This window comes from Dendrobates tinctorius, unplaced genomic scaffold, assembly GCF_039654945.1.
Source record: "Dendrobates tinctorius isolate UK_male_01 unplaced genomic scaffold, ASM3965494v1 ptg000062l, whole genome shotgun sequence".
Classification (NCBI taxonomy): domain Eukaryota; kingdom Metazoa; phylum Chordata; class Amphibia; order Anura; family Dendrobatidae; genus Dendrobates; species Dendrobates tinctorius.
Window position 1 is genome coordinate 41,211,597 of NW_027361730.1, and position 19,794 is coordinate 41,231,390.

The window sequence follows — 19,794 nt, forward strand, 5'->3', positions numbered from 1 at the left end:
CAGCTTTCCATTTTTTTCCCGGCAGGGACGTAATGCCACACCCATGGCCGGTTAGCTCAGTTGGTTAGAGCGTGGTGCTAATAACGCCAAGGTCGCGGGTTCGATCCCCGTACGGGCCAGGAGCAGCTTTTTAGAGGTCATGTTCACTAGTTTCATCCCAGGTAGATCGATGCTGAAGCTGGTTTCTTCCGATTCCGCATTTTGCTCACAGTGTTTACCGTCTCGAATCGTGTGCCTAACTGATTTGCAGAAGTAGTTGTCTCTATGTTGTGGTGTTAATTGAAGCCTGTAGCAGGCATTTACTAACTATAGTTGGTGTGGATTTTGCTGTTGACATTTGTGTCATTGTTGATAAACTACACGGTGTCCTTGCTATTCAAGGACACCCCATCGACATGTCCTGCAGAAGAGCGGAGAAGAGGGAATTGTCTGCAGAGATGAGCAGAGCATGTCCAAAGTTATCATGGCATCTAGAACAGATGGAAACAAAAAGGATGAGAAAGACTCCAATAAGAGCAAACATCATCTATAAAGGTACCTGGATGTCAAAGTTTATTTGCGCTACTTCCTGCTTCTATTCAGTATTGAGGCTCCTGTATGTAGGGTAAAAATGGCTAATAACCACTTCTACTATCTCTTCGCCCTTGTTAAGGACACTAGATCCTTCTAGGGTCAGTGTGCTGCCTAGAAAAAACCGCTGTGTGAATGAGGCCATAGTTGTCAGCCGAGCAAAAGTTTGACTAAATCTCCCAGACACTATAGACAGCTTTGCCATCATTCGGATGTCTGCTGGCTGGCCCATTTCTCTCATCCAAAGGAGCACTGACTCTGGCCAGTGAGGGCAAAATGGCAGTTTTCTTCACAGTCTCACCTCTCTTATCTGAAAGTGCAAAAAAGGAAAAATGAGCAGGGCCCACAGTGGATCCTCTGAGCACTCACATGCCTCGTGTGCACTTTCTCGGAGTGTGATGTCAGAGGTTTCGACGCAGCCAATCCTCGTTAGTATAGTGGTGAGTATCCCCGCCTGTCACGCGGGAGACCGGGGTTCGATTCCCCGACGGGGAGGTTTCTTATGTTCTTGCCACTGCTACGTGAACCTGATTGATCCGGCAATATCTTCATAAGCAGGAGCTTTTGATCTTTTATTGTTCGACTGTCACGCGTTACATATGCGTCTACCACCAAAAGTCCCTACATGTGTGCTAAATCCATCCCCCCCCCCCCCCTAAAAAAAAAAAAAAAGGATCGCGCTCGTACAGCTTTCCATTTTTTTCCCGGCAGGGACGTAATGCCACACCCATGGCCGGTTAGCTCAGTTGGTTAGAGCGTGGTGCTAATAACGCCAAGGTCGCGGGTTCGATCCCCGTACGGGCCAGGAGCAGCTTTTTAGAGGTCATGTTCACTAGTTTCATCCCAGGTAGATCGATGCTGAAGCTGGTTTCTTCCGATTCCGCATTTTGCTCACAGTGTTTACCGTCTCGAATCGTGTGCCTAACTGATTTGCAGAAGTAGTTGTCTCTATGTTGTGGTGTTAATTGAAGCCTGTAGCAGGCATTTACTAACTATAGTTGGTGTGGATTTTGCTGTTGACATTTGTGTCATTGTTGATAAACTACACGGTGTCCTTGCTATTCAAGGACACCCCATCGACATGTCCTGCAGAAGAGCGGAGAAGAGGGAATTGTCTGCAGAGATGAGCAGAGCATGTCCAAAGTTATCATGGCATCTAGAACAGATGGAAACAAAAAGGATGAGAAAGACTCCAATAAGAGCAAACATCATCTATAAAGGTACCTGGATGTCAAAGTTTATTTGCGCTACTTCCTGCTTCTATTCAGTATTGAGGCTCCTGTATGTAGGGTAAAAATGGCTAATAACCACTTCTACTATCTCTTCGCCCTTGTTAAGGACACTAGATCCTTCTAGGGTCAGTGTGCTGCCTAGAAAAAACCGCTGTGTGAATGAGGCCATAGTTGTCAGCCGAGCAAAAGTTTGACTAAATCTCCCAGACACTATAGACAGCTTTGCCATCATTCGGATGTCTGCTGGCTGGCCCATTTCTCTCATCCAAAGGAGCACTGACTCTGGCCAGTGAGGGCAAAATGGCAGTTTTCTTCACAGTCTCACCTCTCTTATCTGAAAGTGCAAAAAAGGAAAAATGAGCAGGGCCCACAGTGGATCCTCTGAGCACTCACATGCCTCGTGTGCACTTTCTCGGAGTGTGATGTCAGAGGTTTCGACGCAGCCAATCCTCGTTAGTATAGTGGTGAGTATCCCCGCCTGTCACGCGGGAGACCGGGGTTCGATTCCCCGACGGGGAGGTTTCTTATGTTCTTGCCACTGCTACGTGAACCTGATTGATCCGGCAATATCTTCATAAGCAGGAGCTTTTGATCTTTTATTGTTCGACTGTCACGCGTTACATATGCGTCTACCACCAAAAGTCCCTACATGTGTGCTAAATCCATCCCCCCCCCCCCCCTAAAAAAAAAAAAAAAAGGATCGCGCTCGTACAGCTTTCCATTTTTTTCCCGGCAGGGACGTAATGCCACACCCATGGCCGGTTAGCTCAGTTGGTTAGAGCGTGGTGCTAATAACGCCAAGGTCGCGGGTTCGATCCCCGTACGGGCCAGGAGCAGCTTTTTAGAGGTCATGTTCACTAGTTTCATCCCAGGTAGATCGATGCTGAAGCTGGTTTCTTCCGATTCCGCATTTTGCTCACAGTGTTTACCGTCTCGAATCGTGTGCCTAACTGATTTGCAGAAGTAGTTGTCTCTATGTTGTGGTGTTAATTGAAGCCTGTAGCAGGCATTTACTAACTATAGTTGGTGTGGATTTTGCTGTTGACATTTGTGTCATTGTTGATAAACTACACGGTGTCCTTGCTATTCAAGGACACCCCATCGACATGTCCTGCAGAAGAGCGGAGAAGAGGGAATTGTCTGCAGAGATGAGCAGAGCATGTCCAAAGTTATCATGGCATCTAGAACAGATGGAAACCAAAAGGATGAGAAAGACTCCAATAAGAGCAAACATCATCTATAAAGGTACCTGGATGTCAAAGTTTATTTGCGCTACTTCCTGCTTCTATTCAGTATTGAGGCTCCTGTATGTAGGGTAAAAATGGCTAATAACCACTTCTACTATCTCTTCGCCCTTGTTAAGGACACTAGATCCTTCTAGGGTCAGTGTGCTGCCTAGAAAAAACCGCTGTGTGAATGAGGCCATAGTTGTCAGCCGAGCAAAAGTTTGACTAAATCTCCCAGACACTATAGACAGCTTTGCCATCATTCGGATGTCTGCTGGCTGGCCCATTTCTCTCATCCAAAGGAGCACTGACTCTGGCCAGTGAGGGCAAAATGGCAGTTTTCTTCACAGTCTCACCTCTCTTATCTGAAAGTGCAAAAAAGGAAAAATGAGCAGGGCCCACAGTGGATCCTCTGAGCACTCACATGCCTCGTGTGCACTTTCTCGGAGTGTGATGTCAGAGGTTTCGACGCAGCCAATCCTCGTTAGTATAGTGGTGAGTATCCCCGCCTGTCACGCGGGAGACCGGGGTTCGATTCCCCGACGGGGAGGTTTCTTATGTTCTTGCCACTGCTACGTGAACCTGATTGATCCGGCAATATCTTCATAAGCAGGAGCTTTTGATCTTTTATTGTTCGACTGTCACGCGTTACATATGCGTCTACCACCAAAAGTCCCTACATGTGTGCTAAATCCATCCCCCCCCCCCCCTAAAAAAAAAAAAAAAGGATCGCGCTCGTACAGCTTTCCATTTTTTTCCCGGCAGGGACGTAATGCCACACCCATGGCCGGTTAGCTCAGTTGGTTAGAGCGTGGTGCTAATAACGCCAAGGTCGCGGGTTCGATCCCCGTACGGGCCAGAAGCAGCTTTTTAGAGGTCATGTTCACTAGTTTCATCCCAGGTAGATCGATGCTGAAGCTGGTTTCTTCCGATTCCGCATTTTGCTCACAGTGTTTACCGTCTCGAATCGTGTGCCTAACTGATTTGCAGAAGTAGTTGTCTCTATGTTGTGGTGTTAATTGAAGCCTGTAGCAGGCATTTACTAGCTATAGTTGGTGTGGATTTTGCTGTTGACATTTGTGTCATTGTTGATAAACTACACGGTGTCCTTGCTATTCAAGGACACCCCATCGACATGTCCTGCAGAAGAGCGGAGAAGAGGGAATTGTCTGCAGAGATGAGCAGAGCATGTCCAAAGTTATCATGGCATCTAGAACAGATGGAAACAAAAAGGATGAGAAAGACTCCAATAAGAGCAAACATCATCTATAAAGGTACCTGGATGTCAAAGTTTATTTGCGCTACTTCCTGCTTCTATTCAGTATTGAGGCTCCTGTATGTAGGGTAAAAATGGCTAATAACCACTTCTACTATCTCTTCGCCCTTGTTAAGGACACTAGATCCTTCTAGGGTCAGTGTGCTGCCTAGAAAAAACCGCTGTGTGAATGAGGCCATAGTTGTCAGCCGAGCAAAAGTTTGACTAAATCTCCCAGACACTATAGACAGCTTTGCCATCATTCGGATGTCTGCTGGCTGGCCCATTTCTCTCATCCAAAGGAGCACTGACTCTGGCCAGTGAGGGCAAAATGGCAGTTTTCTTCACAGTCTCACCTCTCTTATCTGAAAGTGCAAAAAAGGAAAAATGAGCAGGGCCCACAGTGGATCCTCTGAGCACTCACATGCCTCGTGTGCACTTTCTCGGAGTGTGATGTCAGAGGTTTCGACGCAGCCAATCCTCGTTAGTATAGTGGTGAGTATCCCCGCCTGTCACGCGGGAGACCGGGGTTCGATTCCCCGACGGGGAGGTTTCTTATGTTCTTGCCACTGCTACGTGAACCTGATTGATCCGGCAATATCTTCATAAGCAGGAGCTTTTGATCTTTTATTGTTCGACTGTCACGCGTTACATATGCGTCTACCACCAAAAGTCCCTACATGTGTGCTAAATCCATCCCCCCCCCCCCCCCCTAAAAAAAAAAAAAAAAGGATCGCGCTCGTACAGCTTTCCATTTTTTTCCCGGCTGGGACGTAATGCCACACCCATGGCCGGTTAGCTCAGTTGGTTAGAGCGTGGTGCTAATAACGCCAAGGTCGCGGGTTCGATCCCCGTACGGGCCAGGAGCAGCTTTTTAGAGGTCATGTTCACTAGTTTCATCCCAGGTAGATCGATGCTGAAGCTGGTTTCTTCCGATTCCGCATTTTGCTCACAGTGTTTACCGTCTCGAATCGTGTGCCTAACTGATTTGCAGAAGTAGTTGTCTCTATGTTGTGGTGTTAATTGAAGCCTGTAGCAGGCATTTACTAACTATAGTTGGTGTGGATTTTGCTGTTGACATTTGTGTCATTGTTGATAAACTACACGGTGTCCTTGCTATTCAAGGACACCCCATCGACATGTCCTGCAGAAGAGCGGAGAAGAGGGAATTGTCTGCAGAGATGAGCAGAGCATGTCCAAAGTTATCATGGCATCTAGAACAGATGGAAACAAAAAGGATGAGAAAGACTCCAATAAGAGCAAACATCATCTATAAAGGTACCTGGATGTCAAAGTTTATTTGCGCTACTTCCTGCTTCTATTCAGTATTGAGGCTCCTGTATGTAGGGTAAAAATGGCTAATAACCACTTCTACTATCTCTTCGCCCTTGTTAAGGACACTAGATCCTTCTAGGGTCAGTGTGCTGCCTAGAAAAAACCGCTGTGTGAATGAGGCCATAGTTGTCAGCCGAGCAAAAGTTTGACTAAATCTCCCAGACACTATAGACAGCTTTGCCATCATTCGGATGTCTGCTGGCTGGCCCATTTCTCTCATCCAAAGGAGCACTGACTCTGGCCAGTGAGGGCAAAATGGCAGTTTTCTTCACAGTCTCACCTCTCTTATCTGAAAGTGCAAAAAAGGAAAAATGAGCAGGGCCCACAGTGGATCCTCTGAGCACTCACATGCCTCGTGTGCACTTTCTCGGAGTGTGATGTCAGAGGTTTCGACGCAGCCAATCCTCGTTAGTATAGTGGTGAGTATCCCCGCCTGTCACGCGGGAGACCGGGGTTCGATTCCCCGACGGGGAGGTTTCTTATGTTCTTGCCACTGCTACGTGAACCTGATTGATCCGGCAATATCTTCATAAGCAGGAGCTTTTGATCTTTTATTGTTCGACTGTCACGCGTTACATATGCGTCTACCACCAAAAGTCCCTACATGTGTGCTAAATCCATCCCCCCCCCCCCTAAAAAAAAAAAAAAGGATCGCGCTCGTACAGCTTTCCATTTTTTTCCCGGCAGGGACGTAATGCCACACCCATGGCCGGTTAGCTCAGTTGGTTAGCGCGTGGTGCTAATAACGCCAAGGTCGCGGGTTCGATCCCCGTACGGGCCAGGAACAGCTTTTTAGAGGTCATGTTCACTAGTTTCATCCCAGGTAGATCGGTGCTGAAGCTGGTTTCTTCCGATTCCGCATTTTGCTCACAGTGTTTACCGTCTCGAATCGTGTGCCTAACTGATTTGCAGAAGTAGTTGTCTCTATGTTGTGGTGTTAATTGAAGCCTTTAGCAGGCATTTACTAACTATAGTTGGTGTGGATTTTGCTGTTGACATTTGTGTCATTGTTGATAAACTACACGGTGTCCTTGCTATTCAAGGACACCCCATCGACATGTCCTGCAGAAGAGCGGAGAAGAGGGAATTGTCTGCAGAGATGAGCAGAGCATGTCCAAAGTTATCATGGCATCTAGAACAGATGGAAACAAAAAGGATGAGAAAGACTCCAATAAGAGCAAACATCATCTATAAAGGTACCTGGATGTCAAAGTTTATTTGCGCTACTTCCTGCTTCTATTCAGTATTGAGGCTCCTGTATGTAGGGTAAAAATGGCTAATAACCACTTCTACTATCTCTTCGCCCTTGTTAAGGACACTAGATCCTTCTAGGGTCAGTGTGCTGCCTAGAAAAAACCGCTGTGTGAATGAGGCCATAGTTGTCAGCCGAGCAAAAGTTTGACTAAATCTCCCAGACACTATAGACAGCTTTGCCATCATTCGGATGTCTGCTGGCTGGCCCATTTCTCTCATCCAAAGGAGCACTGACTCTGGCCAGTGAGGGCAAAATGGCAGTTTTCTTCACAGTCTCACCTCTCTTATCTGAAAGTGCAAAAAAGGAAAAATGAGCAGGGCCCACAGTGGATCCTCTGAGCACTCACATGCCTCGTGTGCACTTTCTCGGAGTGTGATGTCAGAGGTTTCGACGCAGCCAATCCTCGTTAGTATAGTGGTGAGTATCCCCGCCTGTCACGCGGGAGACCGGGGTTCGATTCCCCGACGGGGAGGTTTCTTATGTTCTTGCCACTGCTACGTGAACCTGATTGATCCGGCAATATCTTCATAAGCAGGAGCTTTTGATCTTTTATTGTTCGACTGTCACGCGTTACATATGCGTCTACCACCAAAAGTCCCTACATGTGTGCTAAATCCATCCCCCCCCCCCCCCCCCCTAAAAAAAAAAAAAAAGGATCGCGCTCGTACAGCTTTCCATTTTTTTCCCGGCAGGGACGTAATGCCACACCCATGGCCGGTTAGCTCAGTTGGTTAGAGCGTGGTGCTAATAACGCCAAGGTCGCGGGTTCGATCCCCGTACGGGCCAGGAGCAGCTTTTTAGAGGTCATGTTCACTAGTTTCATCCCAGGTAGATCGATGCTGAAGCTGGTTTCTTCCGATTCCGCATTTTGCTCACAGTGTTTACCGTCTCGAATCGTGTGCCTAACTGATTTGCAGAAGTAGTTGTCTCTATGTTGTGGTGTTAATTGAAGCCTGTAGCAGGCATTTACTAACTATAGTTGGTGTGGATTTTGCTGTTGACATTTGTGTCATTGTTGATAAACTACACGGTGTCCTTGCTATTCAAGGACACCCCATCGACATGTCCTGCAGAAGAGCGGAGAAGAGGGAATTGTCTGCAGAGATGAGCAGAGCATGTCCAAAGTTATCATGGCATCTAGAACAGATGGAAACAAAAAGGATGAGAAAGACTCCAATAAGAGCAAACATCATCTATAAAGGTACCTGGATGTCAAAGTTTATTTGCGCTACTTCCTGCTTCTATTCAGTATTGAGGCTCCTGTATGTAGGGTAAAAATGGCTAATAACCACTTCTACTATCTCTTCGCCCTTGTTAAGGACACTAGATCCTTCTAGGGTCAGTGTGCTGCCTAGAAAAAACCGCTGTGTGAATGAGGCCATAGTTGTCAGCCAAGCAAAAGTTTGACTAAATCTCCCAGACACTATAGACAGCTTTGCCATCATTCGGATGTCTGCTGGCTGGCCCATTTCTCTCATCCAAAGGAGCACTGACTCTGGCCAGTGAGGGCAAAATGGCAGTTTTCTTCACAGTCTCACCTCTCTTATCTGAAAGTGCAAAAAAGGAAAAATGAGCAGGGCCCACAGTGGATCCTCTGAGCACTCACATGCCTCGTGTGCACTTTCTCGTAGTGTGATGTCAGAGGTTTCGACGCAGCCAATCCTCGTTAGTATAGTGGTGAGTATCCCCGCCTGTCACGCGGGAGACCGGGGTTCGATTCCCCGACGGGGAGGTTTCTTATGTTCTTGCCACTGCTACGTGAACCTGATTGATCCGGCAATATCTTCATAAGCAGGAGCTTTTGATCTTTTATTGTTCGACTGTCACGCGTTACATATGCGTCTACCACCAAAAGTCCCTACATGTGTGCTAAATCCATCCCCCCCCCCCCCTAAAAAAAAAAAAAAAGGATCGCGCTCGTACAGCTTTCCATTTTTTTCCCGGCAGGGACGTAATGCCACACCCATGGCCGGTTAGCTCAGTTGGTTAGAGCGTGGTGCTAATAACGCCAAGGTCGCGGGTTCGATCCCCGTACGGGCCAGGAGCAGCTTTTTAGAGGTCATGTTCACTAGTTTCATCCCAGGTAGATCGATGCTGAAGCTGGTTTCTTCCGATTCCGCATTTTGCTCACAGTGTTTACCGTCTCGAATCGTGTGCCTAACTGATTTGCAGAAGTAGTTGTCTCTATGTTGTGGTGTTAATTGAAGCCTGTAGCAGGCATTTACTAACTATAGTTGGTGTGGATTTTGCTGTTGACATTTGTGTCATTGTTGATAAACTACACGGTGTCCTTGCTATTCAAGGACACCCCATCGACATGTCCTGCAGAAGAGCGGAGAAGAGGGAATTGTCTGCAGAGATGAGCAGAGCATGTCTAAAGTTATCATGGCATCTAGAACAGATGGAAACAAAAAGGATGAGAAAGACTCCAATAAGAGCAAACATCATCTATAAAGGTACCTGGATGTCAAAGTTTATTTGCGCTACTTCCTGCTTCTATTCAGTATTGAGGCTCCTGTATGTAGGGTAAAAATGGCTAATAACCACTTCTACTATCTCTTCGCCCTTGTTAAGGACACTAGATCCTTCTAGGGTCAGTGTGCTGCCTAGAAAAAACCGCTGTGTGAATGAGGCCATAGTTGTCAGCCGAGCAAAAGTTTGACTAAATCTCCCAGACACTATAGACAGCTTTGCCATCATTCGGATGTCTGCTGGCTGGCCCATTTCTCTCATCCAAAGGAGCACTGACTCTGGCCAGTGAGGGCAAAATGGCAGTTTTCTTCACAGTCTCACCTCTCTTATCTGAAAGTGCAAAAAAGGAAAAATGAGCAGGGCCCACAGTGGATCCTCTGAGCACTCACATGCCTCGTGTGCACTTTCTCGGAGTGTGATGTCAGAGGTTTCGACGCAGCCAATCCTCGTTAGTATAGTGGTGAGTATCCCCGCCTGTCACGCGCGAGACCGGGGTTCGATTCCCCGACGGGGAGGTTTCTTATGTTCTTGCCACTGCTACGTGAACCTGATTGATCCGGCAATATCTTCATAAGCAGGAGCTTTTGATCTTTTATTGTTCGACTGTCACGCGTTACATATGCGTCTACCACCAAAAGTCCCTACATGTGTGCTAAATCCATCCCCCCCCCCCCTAAAAAAAAAAAAAAAAGGATCGCGCTCGTACAGCTTTCCATTTTTTTCCCGGCAGGGACGTAATGCCACACCCATGGCCGGTTAGCTCAGTTGGTTAGAGCGTGGTGCTAATAACGCCAAGGTCGCGGGTTCGATCCCCGTACGGGCCAGGAGCAGCTTTTTAGAGGTCATGTTCACTAGTTTCATCCCAGGTAGATCGATGCTGAAGCTGGTTTCTTCCGATTCCGCATTTTGCTCACAGTGTTTACCGTCTCGAATCGTGTGCCTAACTGATTTGCAGAAGTAGTTGTCTCTATGTTGTGGTGTTAATTGAAGCCTGTAGCAGGCATTTACTAACTATAGTTGGTGTGGATTTTGCTGTTGACATTTGTGTCATTGTTGATAAACTACACGGTGTCCTTGCTATTCAAGGACACCCCATCGACATGTCCTGCAGAAGAGCGGAGAAGAGGGAATTGTCTGCAGAGATGAGCAGAGCATGTCCAAAGTTATCATGGCATCTAGAACAGATGGAAACAAAAAGGATGAGAAAGACTCCAATAAGAGCAAACATCATCTATAAAGGTACCTGGATGTCAAAGTTTATTTGCGCTACTTCCTGCTTCTATTCAGTATTGAGGCTCCTGTATGTAGGGTAAAAATGGCTAATAACCACTTCTACTATCTCTTCGCCCTTGTTAAGGACACTAGATCCTTCTAGGGTCAGTGTGCTGCCTAGAAAAAACCGCTGTGTGAATGAGGCCATAGTTGTCAGCCGAGCAAAAGTTTGACTAAATCTCCCAGACACTATAGACAGCTTTGCCATCATTCGGATGTCTGCTGGCTGGCCCATTTCTCTCATCCAAAGGAGCACTGACTCTGGCCAGTGAGGGCAAAATGGCAGTTTTCTTCACAGTCTCACCTCTCTTATCTGAAAGTGCAAAAAAGGAAAAATGAGCAGGGCCCACAGTGGATCCTCTGAGCACTCACATGCCTCGTGTGCACTTTCTCGGAGTGTGATGTCAGAGGTTTCGACGCAGCCAATCCTCGTTAGTATAGTGGTGAGTATCCCCGCCTGTCACGCGGGAGACAGGGGTTCGATTCCCCGACGGGGAGGTTTCTTATGTTCTTGCCACTGCTACGTGAACCTGATTGATCTGGCAATATCTTCATAAGCAGGAGCTTTTGATCTTTTATTGTTCGACTGTCACGCGTTACATATGCGTCTACCACCAAAAGTCCCTACATGTGTGCTAAATCCATCCCCCCCCCCCCCCCTAAAAAAAAAAAAAAAGGATCGCGCTCGTACAGCTTTCCATTTTTTTCCCGGCAGGGACGTAATGCCACACCCATGGCCGGTTAGCTCATTTGGTTAGAGCGTGGTGCTAATAACGCCAAGGTCGCGGGTTCGATCCCCGTACGGGCCAGGAGCAGCTTTTTAGAGGTCATGTTCACTAGTTTCATCCCAGGTAGATCGATGCTGAAGCTGGTTTCTTCCGATTCCGCATTTTGCTCACAGTGTTTACCGTCTCGAATCGTGTGCCTAACTGATTTGCAGAAGTAGTTGTCTCTATGTTGTGGTGTTAATTGAAGCCTGTAGCAGGCATTTACTAACTATAGTTGGTGTGGATTTTGCTGTTGACATTTGTGTCATTGTTGATAAACTACACGGTGTCCTTGCTATTCAAGGACACCCCATCGACATGTCCTGCAGAAGAGCGGAGAAGAGGGAATTGTCTGCAGAGATGAGCAGAGCATGTCCAAAGTTATCATGGCATCTAGAACAGATGGAAACAAAAAGGATGAGAAAGACTCCAATAAGAGCAAACATCATCTATAAAGGTACCTGGATGTCAAAGTTTATTTGCGCTACTTCCTGCTTCTATTCAGTATTGAGGCTCCTGTATGTAGGGTAAAAATGGCTAATAACCACTTCTACTATCTCTTCGCCCTTGTTAAGGACACTAGATCCTTCTAGGGTCAGTGTGCTGCCTAGAAAAAACCGCTGTGTGAATGAGGCCATAGTTGTCAGCCGAGCAAAAGTTTGACTAAATCTCCCAGACACTATAGACAGCTTTGCCATCATTCGGATGTCTGCTGGCTGGCCCATTTCTCTCATCCAAAGGAGCACTGACTCTGGCCAGTGAGGGCAAAATGGCAGTTTTCTTCACAGTCTCACCTCTCTTATCTGAAAGTGCAAAAAAGGAAAAATGAGCAGGGCCCACAGTGGATCCTCTGAGCACTCACATGCCTCGTGTGCACTTTCTCGGAGTGTGATGTCAGAGGTTTCGACGCAGCCAATCCTCGTTAGTATAGTGGTGAGTATCCCCGCCTGTCACGCGGGAGACCGGGGTTCGATTCCCCGACGGGGAGGTTTCTTATGTTCTTGCCACTGCTACGTGAACCTGATTGATCCGGCAATATCTTCATAAGCAGGAGCTTTTGATCTTTTATTGTTCGACTGTCACGCGTTACATATGCGTCTACCACCAAAAGTCCCTACATGTGTGCTAAATCCATCCCCCCCCCTAAAAAAAAAAAAAAAGGATCGCGCTCGTACAGCTTTCCATTTTTTTCCCGGCAGGGACGTAATGCCACACCCATGGCCGGTTAGCTCAGTTGGTTAGAGCGTGGTGCTAATAACGCCAAGGTCGCGGGTTCGATCCCCGTACGGGCCAGGAGCAGCTTTTTAGAGGTCATGTTCACTAGTTTCATCCCAGGTAGATCGATGCTGAAGCTGGTTTCTTCCGATTCCGCATTTTGCTCACAGTGTTTACCGTCTCGAATCGTGTGCCTAACTGATTTGCAGAAGTAGTTGTCTCTATGTTGTGGTGTTAATTGAAGCCTGTAGCAGGCATTTACTAACTATAGTTGGTGTGGATTTTGCTGTTGACATTTGTGTCATTGTTGATAAACTACACGGTGTCCTTGCTATTCAAGGACACCCCATCGACATGTCCTGCAGAAGAGCGGAGAAGAGGGAATTGTCTGCAGAGATGAGCAGAGCATGTCCAAAGTTATCATGGCATCTAGAACAGATGGAAACAAAAAGGATGAGAAAGACTCCAATAAGAGCAAACATCATCTATAAAGGTACCTGGATGTCAAAGTTTATTTGCGCTACTTCCTGCTTCTATTCAGTATTGAGGCTCCTGTATGTAGGGTAAAAATGGCTAATAACCACTTCTACTATCTCTTCGCCCTTGTTAAGGACACTAGATCCTTCTAGGGTCAGTGTGCTGCCTAGAAAAAACCGCTGTGTGAATGAGGCCATAGTTGTCAGCCGAGCAAAAGTTTGACTAAATCTCCCAGACACTATAGACAGCTTTGCCATCATTCGGATGTCTGCTGGCTGGCCCATTTCTCTCATCCAAAGGAGCACTGACTCTGGCCAGTGAGGGCAAAATGGCAGTTTTCTTCACAGTCTCACCTCTCTTATCTGAAAGTGCAAAAAAGGAAAAATGAGCAGGGCCCACAGTGGATCCTCTGAGCACTCACATGCCTCGTGTGCACTTTCTCGGAGTGTGATGTCAGAGGTTTCGACGCAGCCAATCCTCGTTAGTATAGTGGTGAGTATCCCCGCCTGTCACGCGGGAGACCGGGGTTCGATTCCCCGACGGGAAGGTTTCTTATGTTCTTGCCACTGCTACGTGAACCTGATTGATCCGGCAATATCTTCATAAGCAGGAGCTTTTGATCTTTTATTGTTCGACTGTCACGCGTTACATATGCGTCTACCACCAAAAGTCCCTACATGTGTGCTAAATCCATCCCCCCCCCCCCCCCCCCTTAAAAAAAAAAAAAAAGGATCGCGCTCGTACAGCTTTCCATTTTTTTCCCGGCAGGGACGTAATGCCACACCCATGGCCGGTTAGCTCAGTTGGTTAGAGCGTGGTGCTAATAACGCCAAGGTCGCGGGTTCGATCCCCGTACGGGCCAGGAGCAGCTTTTTAGAGGTCATGTTCACTAGTTTCATCCCAGGTAGATCGATGCTGAAGCTGGTTTCTTCCGATTCCGCATTTTGCTCACAGTGTTTACCGTCTCGAATCGTGTGCCTAACTGATTTGCAGAAGTAGTTGTCTCTATGTTGTGGTGTTAATTGAAGCCTGTAGCAGGCATTTACTAACTATAGTTGGTGTGGATTTTGCTGTTGACATTTGTGTCATTGTTGATAAACTACACGGTGTCCTTGCTATTCAAGGACACCCCATCGACATGTCCTGCAGAAGAGCGGAGAAGAGGGAATTGTCTGCAGAGATGAGCAGAGCATGTCCAAAGTTATCATGGCATCTAGAACAGATGGAAACAAAAAGGATGAGAAAGACTCCAATAAGAGCAAACATCATCTATAAAGGTACCTGGATGTCAAAGTTTATTTGCGCTACTTCCTGCTTCTATTCAGTATTGAGGCTCCTGTATGTAGGGTAAAAATGGCTAATAACCACTTCTACTATCTCTTCGCCCTTGTTAAGGACACTAGATCCTTCTAGGGTCAGTGTGCTGCCTAGAAAAAACCGCTGTGTGAATGAGGCCATAGTTGTCAGCCGAGCAAAAGTTTGACTAAATCTCCCAGACACTATAGACAGCTTTGCCATCATTCGGATGTCTGCTGGCTGGCCCATTTCTCTCATCCAAAGGAGCACTGACTCTGGCCAGTGAGGGCAAAATGGCAGTTTTCTTCACAGTCTCACCTCTCTTATCTGAAAGTGCAAAAAAGGAAAAATGAGCAGGGCCCACAGTGGATCCTCTGAGCACTCACATGCCTCGTGTGCACTTTCTCGGAGTGTGATGTCAGAGGTTTCGACGCAGCCAATCCTCGTTAGTATAGTGGTGAGTATCCCCGCCTGTCACGCGGGAGACCGGGGTTCGATTCCCCGACGGGGAGGTTTCTTATGTTCTTGCCACTGCTACGTGAACCTGATTGATCCGGCAATATCTTCATAAGCAGGAGCTTTTGATCTTTTATTGTTCGACTGTCACGCGTTACATATGCGTCTACCACCAAAAGTCCCTACATGTGTGCTAAATCCATCCCCCCCCCCCCCCTAAAAAAAAAAAAAAAGGATCGCGCTCGTACAGCTTTCCATTTTTTTCCCGGCAGGGACGTAATGCCACACCCATGGCCGGTTAGCTCAGTTGGTTAGAGCGTGGTGCTAATAACGCCAAGGTCGCGGGTTCGATCCCCGTACGGGCCAGGAGCAGCTTTTTAGAGGTCATGTTCACTAGTTTCATCCCAGGTAGATCGATGCTGAAGCTGGTTTCTTCCGATTCCGCATTTTGCTCACAGTGTTTACCGTCTCGAATCGTGTGCCTAACTGATTTGCAGAAGTAGTTGTCTCTATGTTGTGGTGTTAATTGAAGCCTGTAGCAGGCATTTACTAACTATAGTTGGTGTGGATTTTGCTGTTGACATTTGTGTCATTGTTGATAAACTACACGGTGTCCTTGCTATTCAAGGACACCCCATCGACATGTCCTGCAGAAGAGCGGAGAAGAGGGAATTGTCTGCAGAGATGAGCAGAGCATGTCCAAAGTTATCATGGCATCTAGAACAGATGGAAACAAAAAGGATGAGAAAGACTCCAATAAGAGCAAACATCATCTATAAAGGTACCTGGATGTCAAAGTTTATTTGCGCTACTTCCTGCTTCTATTCAGTATTGAGGCTCCTGTATGTAGGGTAAAAATGGCTAATAACCACTTCTACTATCTCTTCGCCCTTGTTAAGGACACTAGATCCTTCTAGGGTCAGTGTGCTGCCTAGAAAAAACCGCTGTGTGAATGAGGCCATAGTTGTCAGCCGAGCAAAAGTTTGACTAAATCTCCCAGACACTATAGACAGCTTTGCCATCATTCGGATGTCTGCTGGCTGGCCCATTTCTCTCATCCAAAGGAGCACTGACTCTGGCCAGTGAGGGCAAAATGGCAGTTTTCTTCACAGTCTCACCTCTCTTATCTGAAAGTGCAAAAAAGGAAAAATGAGCAGGGCCCACAGTGGATCCTCTGAGCACTCACATGCCTCGTGTGCACTTTCTCGGAGTGTGATGTCAGAGGTTTCGACGCAGCCAATCCTCGTTAGTATAGTGGTGAGTATCCCCGCCTGTCACGCGGGAGACCGGGGTTCGATTCCCCGACGGGGAGGTTTCTTATGTTCTTGCCACTGCTACGTGAACCTGATTGATCCGGCAATATCTTCATAAGCAGGAGCTTTTGATCTTTTATTGTTCGACTGTCACGCGTTACATATGCGTCTACCACCAAAAGTCCCTACATGTGTGCTAAATCCATCCCCCCCCCCCCCCTAAAAAAAAAAAAAAAGGATCGCGCTCGTACAGTTCCATTTTTTTCCCGGCAGGGACGTAATGCCACACCCATGGCCGGTTAGCTCAGTTGGTTAGAGCGTGGTGCTAATAACGCCAAGGTCGCGGGTTCGATCCCCGTACGGGCCAGGAGCAGCTTTTTAGAGGTCATGTTCACTAGTTTCATCCCAGGTAGATCGATGCTGAAGCTGGTTTCTTCCGATTCCGCATTTTGCTCACAGTGTTTACCGTCTCGAATCGTGTGCCTAACTGATTTGCAGAAGTAGTTGTCTCTATGTTGTGGTGTTAATTGAAGCCTGTAGCAGGCATTTACTAACTATAGTTGGTGTGGATTTTGCTGTTGACATTTGTGTCATTGTTGATAAACTACACGGTGTCCTTGCTATTCAAGGACACCCCATCGACATGTCCTGCAGAAGAGCGGAGAAGAGGGAATTGTCTGCAGAGATGAGCAGAGCATGTCCAAAGTTATCATGGCATCTAGAACAGATGGAAACAAAAAGGATGAGAAAGACTCCAATAAGAGCAAACATCATCTATAAAGGTACCTGGATGTCAAAGTTTATTTGCGCTACTTCCTGCTTCTATTCAGTATTGAGGCTCCTGTATGTAGGGTAAAAATGGCTAATAACCACTTCTACTATCTCTTCGCCCTTGTTAAGGACACTAGATCCTTCTAGGGTCAGTGTGCTGCCTAGAAAAAACCGCTGTGTGAATGAGGCCATAGTTGTCAGCCGAGCAAAAGTTTGACTAAATCTCCCAGACACTATAGACAGCTTTGCCATCATTCGGATGTCTGCTGGCTGGCCCATTTCTCTCATCCAAAGGAGCACTGACTCTGGCCAGTGAGGGCAAAATGGCAGTTTTCTTCACAGTCTCACCTCTCTTATCTGAAAGTGCAAAAAAGGAAAAATGAGCAGGGCCCACAGTGGATCCTCTGAGCACTCACATGCCTCGTGTGCACTTTCTCGGAGTGTGATGTCAGAGGTTTCGACGCAGCCAATCCTCGTTAGTATAGTGGTGAGTATCCCCGCCTGTCACGCGGGAGACCGGGGTTCGATTCCCCGACGGGGAGGTTTCTTATGTTCTTGCCACTGCTACGTGAACCTGATTGATCCGGCAATATCTTCATAAGCAGGAGCTTTTGATCTTTTATTGTTCGACTGTCACGCGTTACATATGCGTCTACCACCAAAAGTCCCTACATGTGTGCTAAATCCATCCCCCCCCCCCCCCCTAAAAAAAAAAAAAAAGGATCGCGCTCGTACAGCTTTCCATTTTTTTCCCGGCAGGGACGTAATGCCACACCCATGGCCGGTTAGCTCAGTTGGTTAGAGCGTGGTGCTAATAACGCCAAGGTCGCGGGTTCGATCCCCGTACGGGCCAGGAGCAGCTTTTTAGAGGTCATGTTCACTAGTTTCATCCCAGGTAGATCGATGCTGAAGCTGGTTTCTTCCGATTCCGCATTTTGCTCACAGTGTTTACCGTCTCGAATCGTGTGCCTAACTGATTTGCAGAAGTAGTTGTCTCTATGTTGTGGTGTTAATTGAAGCCTGTAGCAGGCATTTACTAACTATAGTTGGTGTGGATTTTGCTGTTGACATTTGTGTCATTGTTGATAAACTACACGGTGTCCTTGCTATTCAAGGACACCCCATCGACATGTCCTGCAGAAGAGCGGAGAAGAGGGAATTGTCTGCAGAGATGAGCAGAGCATGTCCAAAGTTATCATGGCATCTAGAACAGATGGAAACAAAAAGGATGAGAAAGACTCCAATAAGAGCAAACATCATCTATAAAGGTACCTGGATGTCAAAGTTTATTTGCGCTACTTCCTGCTTCTATTCAGTATTGAGGCTCCTGTATGTAGGGTAAAAATGGCTAATAACCACTTCTACTATCTCTTCGCCCTTGTTAAGGACACTAGATCCTTCTAGGGTCAGTGTGCTGCCTAGAAAAAACCGCTGTGTGAATGAGGCCATAGTTGTCAGCCGAGCAAAAGTTTGACTAAATCTCCCAGACACTATAGACAGCTTTGCCATCATTCGGATGTCTGCTGGCTGGCCCATTTCTCTCATCCAAAGGAGCACTGACTCTGGCCAGTGAGGGCAAAATGGCAGTTTTCTTCACAGTCTCACCTCTCTTATCTGAAAGTGCAAAAAAGGAAAAATGAGCAGGGCCCACAGTGGATCCTCTGAGCACTCACATGCCTCGTGTGCACTTTCTCGGAGTGTGATGTCAGAGGTTTCGACGCAGCCAATCCTCGTTAGTATAGTGGTGAGTATCCCCGCCTGTCACGCGGGAGACCGGGGTTCGATTCCCCGACGGGGAGGTTTCTTATGTTCTTGCCACTGCTACGTGAACCTGATTGATCCGGCAATATCTTCATAAGCAGGAGCTTTTGATCTTTTATTGTTCGACTGTCACGCGTTACATATGCGTCTACCACCAAAAGTCCCTACATGTGTGCTAAATCCATCCCCCCCCCCCCCCCCCCTAAAAAAAAAAAAAAAGGATCGCGCTCGTACAGCTTTCCATTTTTTTCCCGGCAGGGACGTAATGCCACACCCATGGCCGGTTAGCTCAGTTGGTTAGAGCGTGGTGCTAATAACGCCAAGGTCGCGGGTTCGATCCCCGTACGGGCCAGGAGCAGCTTTTTAGAGGTCATGTTCACTAGTTTCATCCCAGGTAGATCGATGCTGAAGCTGGTTTCTTCCGATTCCGCATTTTGCTCACAGTGTTTACCGTCTCGAATCGTGTGCCTAACTGATTTGCAGAAGTAGTTGTCTCTATGTTGTGGTGTTAATTGAAGCCTGTAGCAGGCATTTACTAACTATAGTTGGTGTGGATTTTGCTGTTGACATTTGTGTCATTGTTGATAAACTACACGGTGTCCTTGCTATTCAAGGACACCCCATCGACATGTCCTGCAGAAGAGCGGAGAAGAGGGAATTGTCTGCAGAGATGAGCAGAACATGTCCAAAGTTATCATGGCATCTAGAACAGATGGAAACAAAAAGGATGAGAAAGACTCCAATAAGAGCAAACATCATCTATAAAGGTACCTGGATGTCAAAGTTTATTTGCGCTACTTCCTGCTTCTATTCAGTATTGAGGCTCCTGTATGTAGGGTAAAAATGGCTAATAACCACTTCTACTATCTCTTCGCCCTTGTTAAGGACACTAGATCCTTCTAGGGTCAGTGTGCTGCCTAGAAAAAACCGCTGTGTGAATGAGGCCATAGTTGTCAGCCGAGCAAAAGTTTGACTAAATCTCCCAGACACTATAGACAGCTTTGCCATCATTCGGATGTCTGCTGGCTGGCCCATTTCTCTCATCCAAAGGAGCACTGACTCTGGCCAGTGAGGGCAAAATGGCAGTTTTCTTCACAGTCTCACCTCTCTTATCTGAAAGTGCAAAAAAGGAAAAATGAGCAGGGCCCACAGTGGATCCTCTGAGCACTCACATGCCTCGT

General features: G+C 47.1%; 30 non-coding genes across 30 annotated transcripts; all 30 read left to right on the forward strand.

The window, feature by feature from the left end:
* The first annotated feature begins 45 nt into the window (after window positions 1-45).
* Window positions 46-119, forward strand: TRNAI-AAU (transfer RNA isoleucine (anticodon AAU)). The gene has a single exon. It is a non-coding gene; the product is annotated as a tRNA-Ile (tRNA).
* Window positions 120-993: 874 nt separating this feature from the next.
* Window positions 994-1,065, forward strand: TRNAD-GUC (transfer RNA aspartic acid (anticodon GUC)). Its single transcript has one exon. It is a non-coding gene; the product is annotated as a tRNA-Asp (tRNA).
* Window positions 1,066-1,301: 236 nt separating this feature from the next.
* Window positions 1,302-1,375, forward strand: TRNAI-AAU (transfer RNA isoleucine (anticodon AAU)). The gene has a single exon. It is a non-coding gene; the product is annotated as a tRNA-Ile (tRNA).
* Window positions 1,376-2,249: 874 nt separating this feature from the next.
* Window positions 2,250-2,321, forward strand: TRNAD-GUC (transfer RNA aspartic acid (anticodon GUC)). The gene has a single exon. It is a non-coding gene; the product is annotated as a tRNA-Asp (tRNA).
* A 237-nt stretch (window positions 2,322-2,558) lies between these two features.
* TRNAI-AAU (transfer RNA isoleucine (anticodon AAU)) lies at window positions 2,559-2,632 on the forward strand. Its single transcript has one exon. It is a non-coding gene; the product is annotated as a tRNA-Ile (tRNA).
* Window positions 2,633-3,506: 874 nt separating this feature from the next.
* TRNAD-GUC (transfer RNA aspartic acid (anticodon GUC)) lies at window positions 3,507-3,578 on the forward strand. The gene has a single exon. It is a non-coding gene; the product is annotated as a tRNA-Asp (tRNA).
* A 235-nt stretch (window positions 3,579-3,813) lies between these two features.
* On the forward strand, window positions 3,814-3,887 carry TRNAI-AAU (transfer RNA isoleucine (anticodon AAU)). The gene has a single exon. It is a non-coding gene; the product is annotated as a tRNA-Ile (tRNA).
* Window positions 3,888-4,761: 874 nt separating this feature from the next.
* TRNAD-GUC (transfer RNA aspartic acid (anticodon GUC)) lies at window positions 4,762-4,833 on the forward strand. The gene has a single exon. It is a non-coding gene; the product is annotated as a tRNA-Asp (tRNA).
* A 239-nt stretch (window positions 4,834-5,072) lies between these two features.
* Window positions 5,073-5,146, forward strand: TRNAI-AAU (transfer RNA isoleucine (anticodon AAU)). Its single transcript has one exon. It is a non-coding gene; the product is annotated as a tRNA-Ile (tRNA).
* Window positions 5,147-6,020: 874 nt separating this feature from the next.
* On the forward strand, window positions 6,021-6,092 carry TRNAD-GUC (transfer RNA aspartic acid (anticodon GUC)). Its single transcript has one exon. It is a non-coding gene; the product is annotated as a tRNA-Asp (tRNA).
* Window positions 6,093-6,325: 233 nt separating this feature from the next.
* TRNAI-AAU (transfer RNA isoleucine (anticodon AAU)) lies at window positions 6,326-6,399 on the forward strand. The gene has a single exon. It is a non-coding gene; the product is annotated as a tRNA-Ile (tRNA).
* Window positions 6,400-7,273: 874 nt separating this feature from the next.
* TRNAD-GUC (transfer RNA aspartic acid (anticodon GUC)) lies at window positions 7,274-7,345 on the forward strand. Its single transcript has one exon. It is a non-coding gene; the product is annotated as a tRNA-Asp (tRNA).
* Window positions 7,346-7,585: 240 nt separating this feature from the next.
* On the forward strand, window positions 7,586-7,659 carry TRNAI-AAU (transfer RNA isoleucine (anticodon AAU)). The gene has a single exon. It is a non-coding gene; the product is annotated as a tRNA-Ile (tRNA).
* Window positions 7,660-8,533: 874 nt separating this feature from the next.
* TRNAD-GUC (transfer RNA aspartic acid (anticodon GUC)) lies at window positions 8,534-8,605 on the forward strand. The gene has a single exon. It is a non-coding gene; the product is annotated as a tRNA-Asp (tRNA).
* A 235-nt stretch (window positions 8,606-8,840) lies between these two features.
* Window positions 8,841-8,914, forward strand: TRNAI-AAU (transfer RNA isoleucine (anticodon AAU)). Its single transcript has one exon. It is a non-coding gene; the product is annotated as a tRNA-Ile (tRNA).
* A 1,181-nt stretch (window positions 8,915-10,095) lies between these two features.
* TRNAI-AAU (transfer RNA isoleucine (anticodon AAU)) lies at window positions 10,096-10,169 on the forward strand. The gene has a single exon. It is a non-coding gene; the product is annotated as a tRNA-Ile (tRNA).
* Window positions 10,170-11,043: 874 nt separating this feature from the next.
* Window positions 11,044-11,115, forward strand: TRNAD-GUC (transfer RNA aspartic acid (anticodon GUC)). Its single transcript has one exon. It is a non-coding gene; the product is annotated as a tRNA-Asp (tRNA).
* A 237-nt stretch (window positions 11,116-11,352) lies between these two features.
* On the forward strand, window positions 11,353-11,426 carry TRNAI-AAU (transfer RNA isoleucine (anticodon AAU)). The gene has a single exon. It is a non-coding gene; the product is annotated as a tRNA-Ile (tRNA).
* Window positions 11,427-12,300: 874 nt separating this feature from the next.
* Window positions 12,301-12,372, forward strand: TRNAD-GUC (transfer RNA aspartic acid (anticodon GUC)). The gene has a single exon. It is a non-coding gene; the product is annotated as a tRNA-Asp (tRNA).
* A 231-nt stretch (window positions 12,373-12,603) lies between these two features.
* Window positions 12,604-12,677, forward strand: TRNAI-AAU (transfer RNA isoleucine (anticodon AAU)). The gene has a single exon. It is a non-coding gene; the product is annotated as a tRNA-Ile (tRNA).
* Window positions 12,678-13,551: 874 nt separating this feature from the next.
* TRNAD-GUC (transfer RNA aspartic acid (anticodon GUC)) lies at window positions 13,552-13,623 on the forward strand. Its single transcript has one exon. It is a non-coding gene; the product is annotated as a tRNA-Asp (tRNA).
* A 241-nt stretch (window positions 13,624-13,864) lies between these two features.
* Window positions 13,865-13,938, forward strand: TRNAI-AAU (transfer RNA isoleucine (anticodon AAU)). The gene has a single exon. It is a non-coding gene; the product is annotated as a tRNA-Ile (tRNA).
* An 874-nt stretch (window positions 13,939-14,812) lies between these two features.
* Window positions 14,813-14,884, forward strand: TRNAD-GUC (transfer RNA aspartic acid (anticodon GUC)). Its single transcript has one exon. It is a non-coding gene; the product is annotated as a tRNA-Asp (tRNA).
* A 236-nt stretch (window positions 14,885-15,120) lies between these two features.
* TRNAI-AAU (transfer RNA isoleucine (anticodon AAU)) lies at window positions 15,121-15,194 on the forward strand. The gene has a single exon. It is a non-coding gene; the product is annotated as a tRNA-Ile (tRNA).
* Window positions 15,195-16,068: 874 nt separating this feature from the next.
* TRNAD-GUC (transfer RNA aspartic acid (anticodon GUC)) lies at window positions 16,069-16,140 on the forward strand. The gene has a single exon. It is a non-coding gene; the product is annotated as a tRNA-Asp (tRNA).
* A 234-nt stretch (window positions 16,141-16,374) lies between these two features.
* Window positions 16,375-16,448, forward strand: TRNAI-AAU (transfer RNA isoleucine (anticodon AAU)). The gene has a single exon. It is a non-coding gene; the product is annotated as a tRNA-Ile (tRNA).
* An 874-nt stretch (window positions 16,449-17,322) lies between these two features.
* TRNAD-GUC (transfer RNA aspartic acid (anticodon GUC)) lies at window positions 17,323-17,394 on the forward strand. Its single transcript has one exon. It is a non-coding gene; the product is annotated as a tRNA-Asp (tRNA).
* A 237-nt stretch (window positions 17,395-17,631) lies between these two features.
* TRNAI-AAU (transfer RNA isoleucine (anticodon AAU)) lies at window positions 17,632-17,705 on the forward strand. The gene has a single exon. It is a non-coding gene; the product is annotated as a tRNA-Ile (tRNA).
* Window positions 17,706-18,579: 874 nt separating this feature from the next.
* On the forward strand, window positions 18,580-18,651 carry TRNAD-GUC (transfer RNA aspartic acid (anticodon GUC)). Its single transcript has one exon. It is a non-coding gene; the product is annotated as a tRNA-Asp (tRNA).
* Window positions 18,652-18,891: 240 nt separating this feature from the next.
* On the forward strand, window positions 18,892-18,965 carry TRNAI-AAU (transfer RNA isoleucine (anticodon AAU)). Its single transcript has one exon. It is a non-coding gene; the product is annotated as a tRNA-Ile (tRNA).
* Window positions 18,966-19,794: the final 829 nt, after the last annotated feature.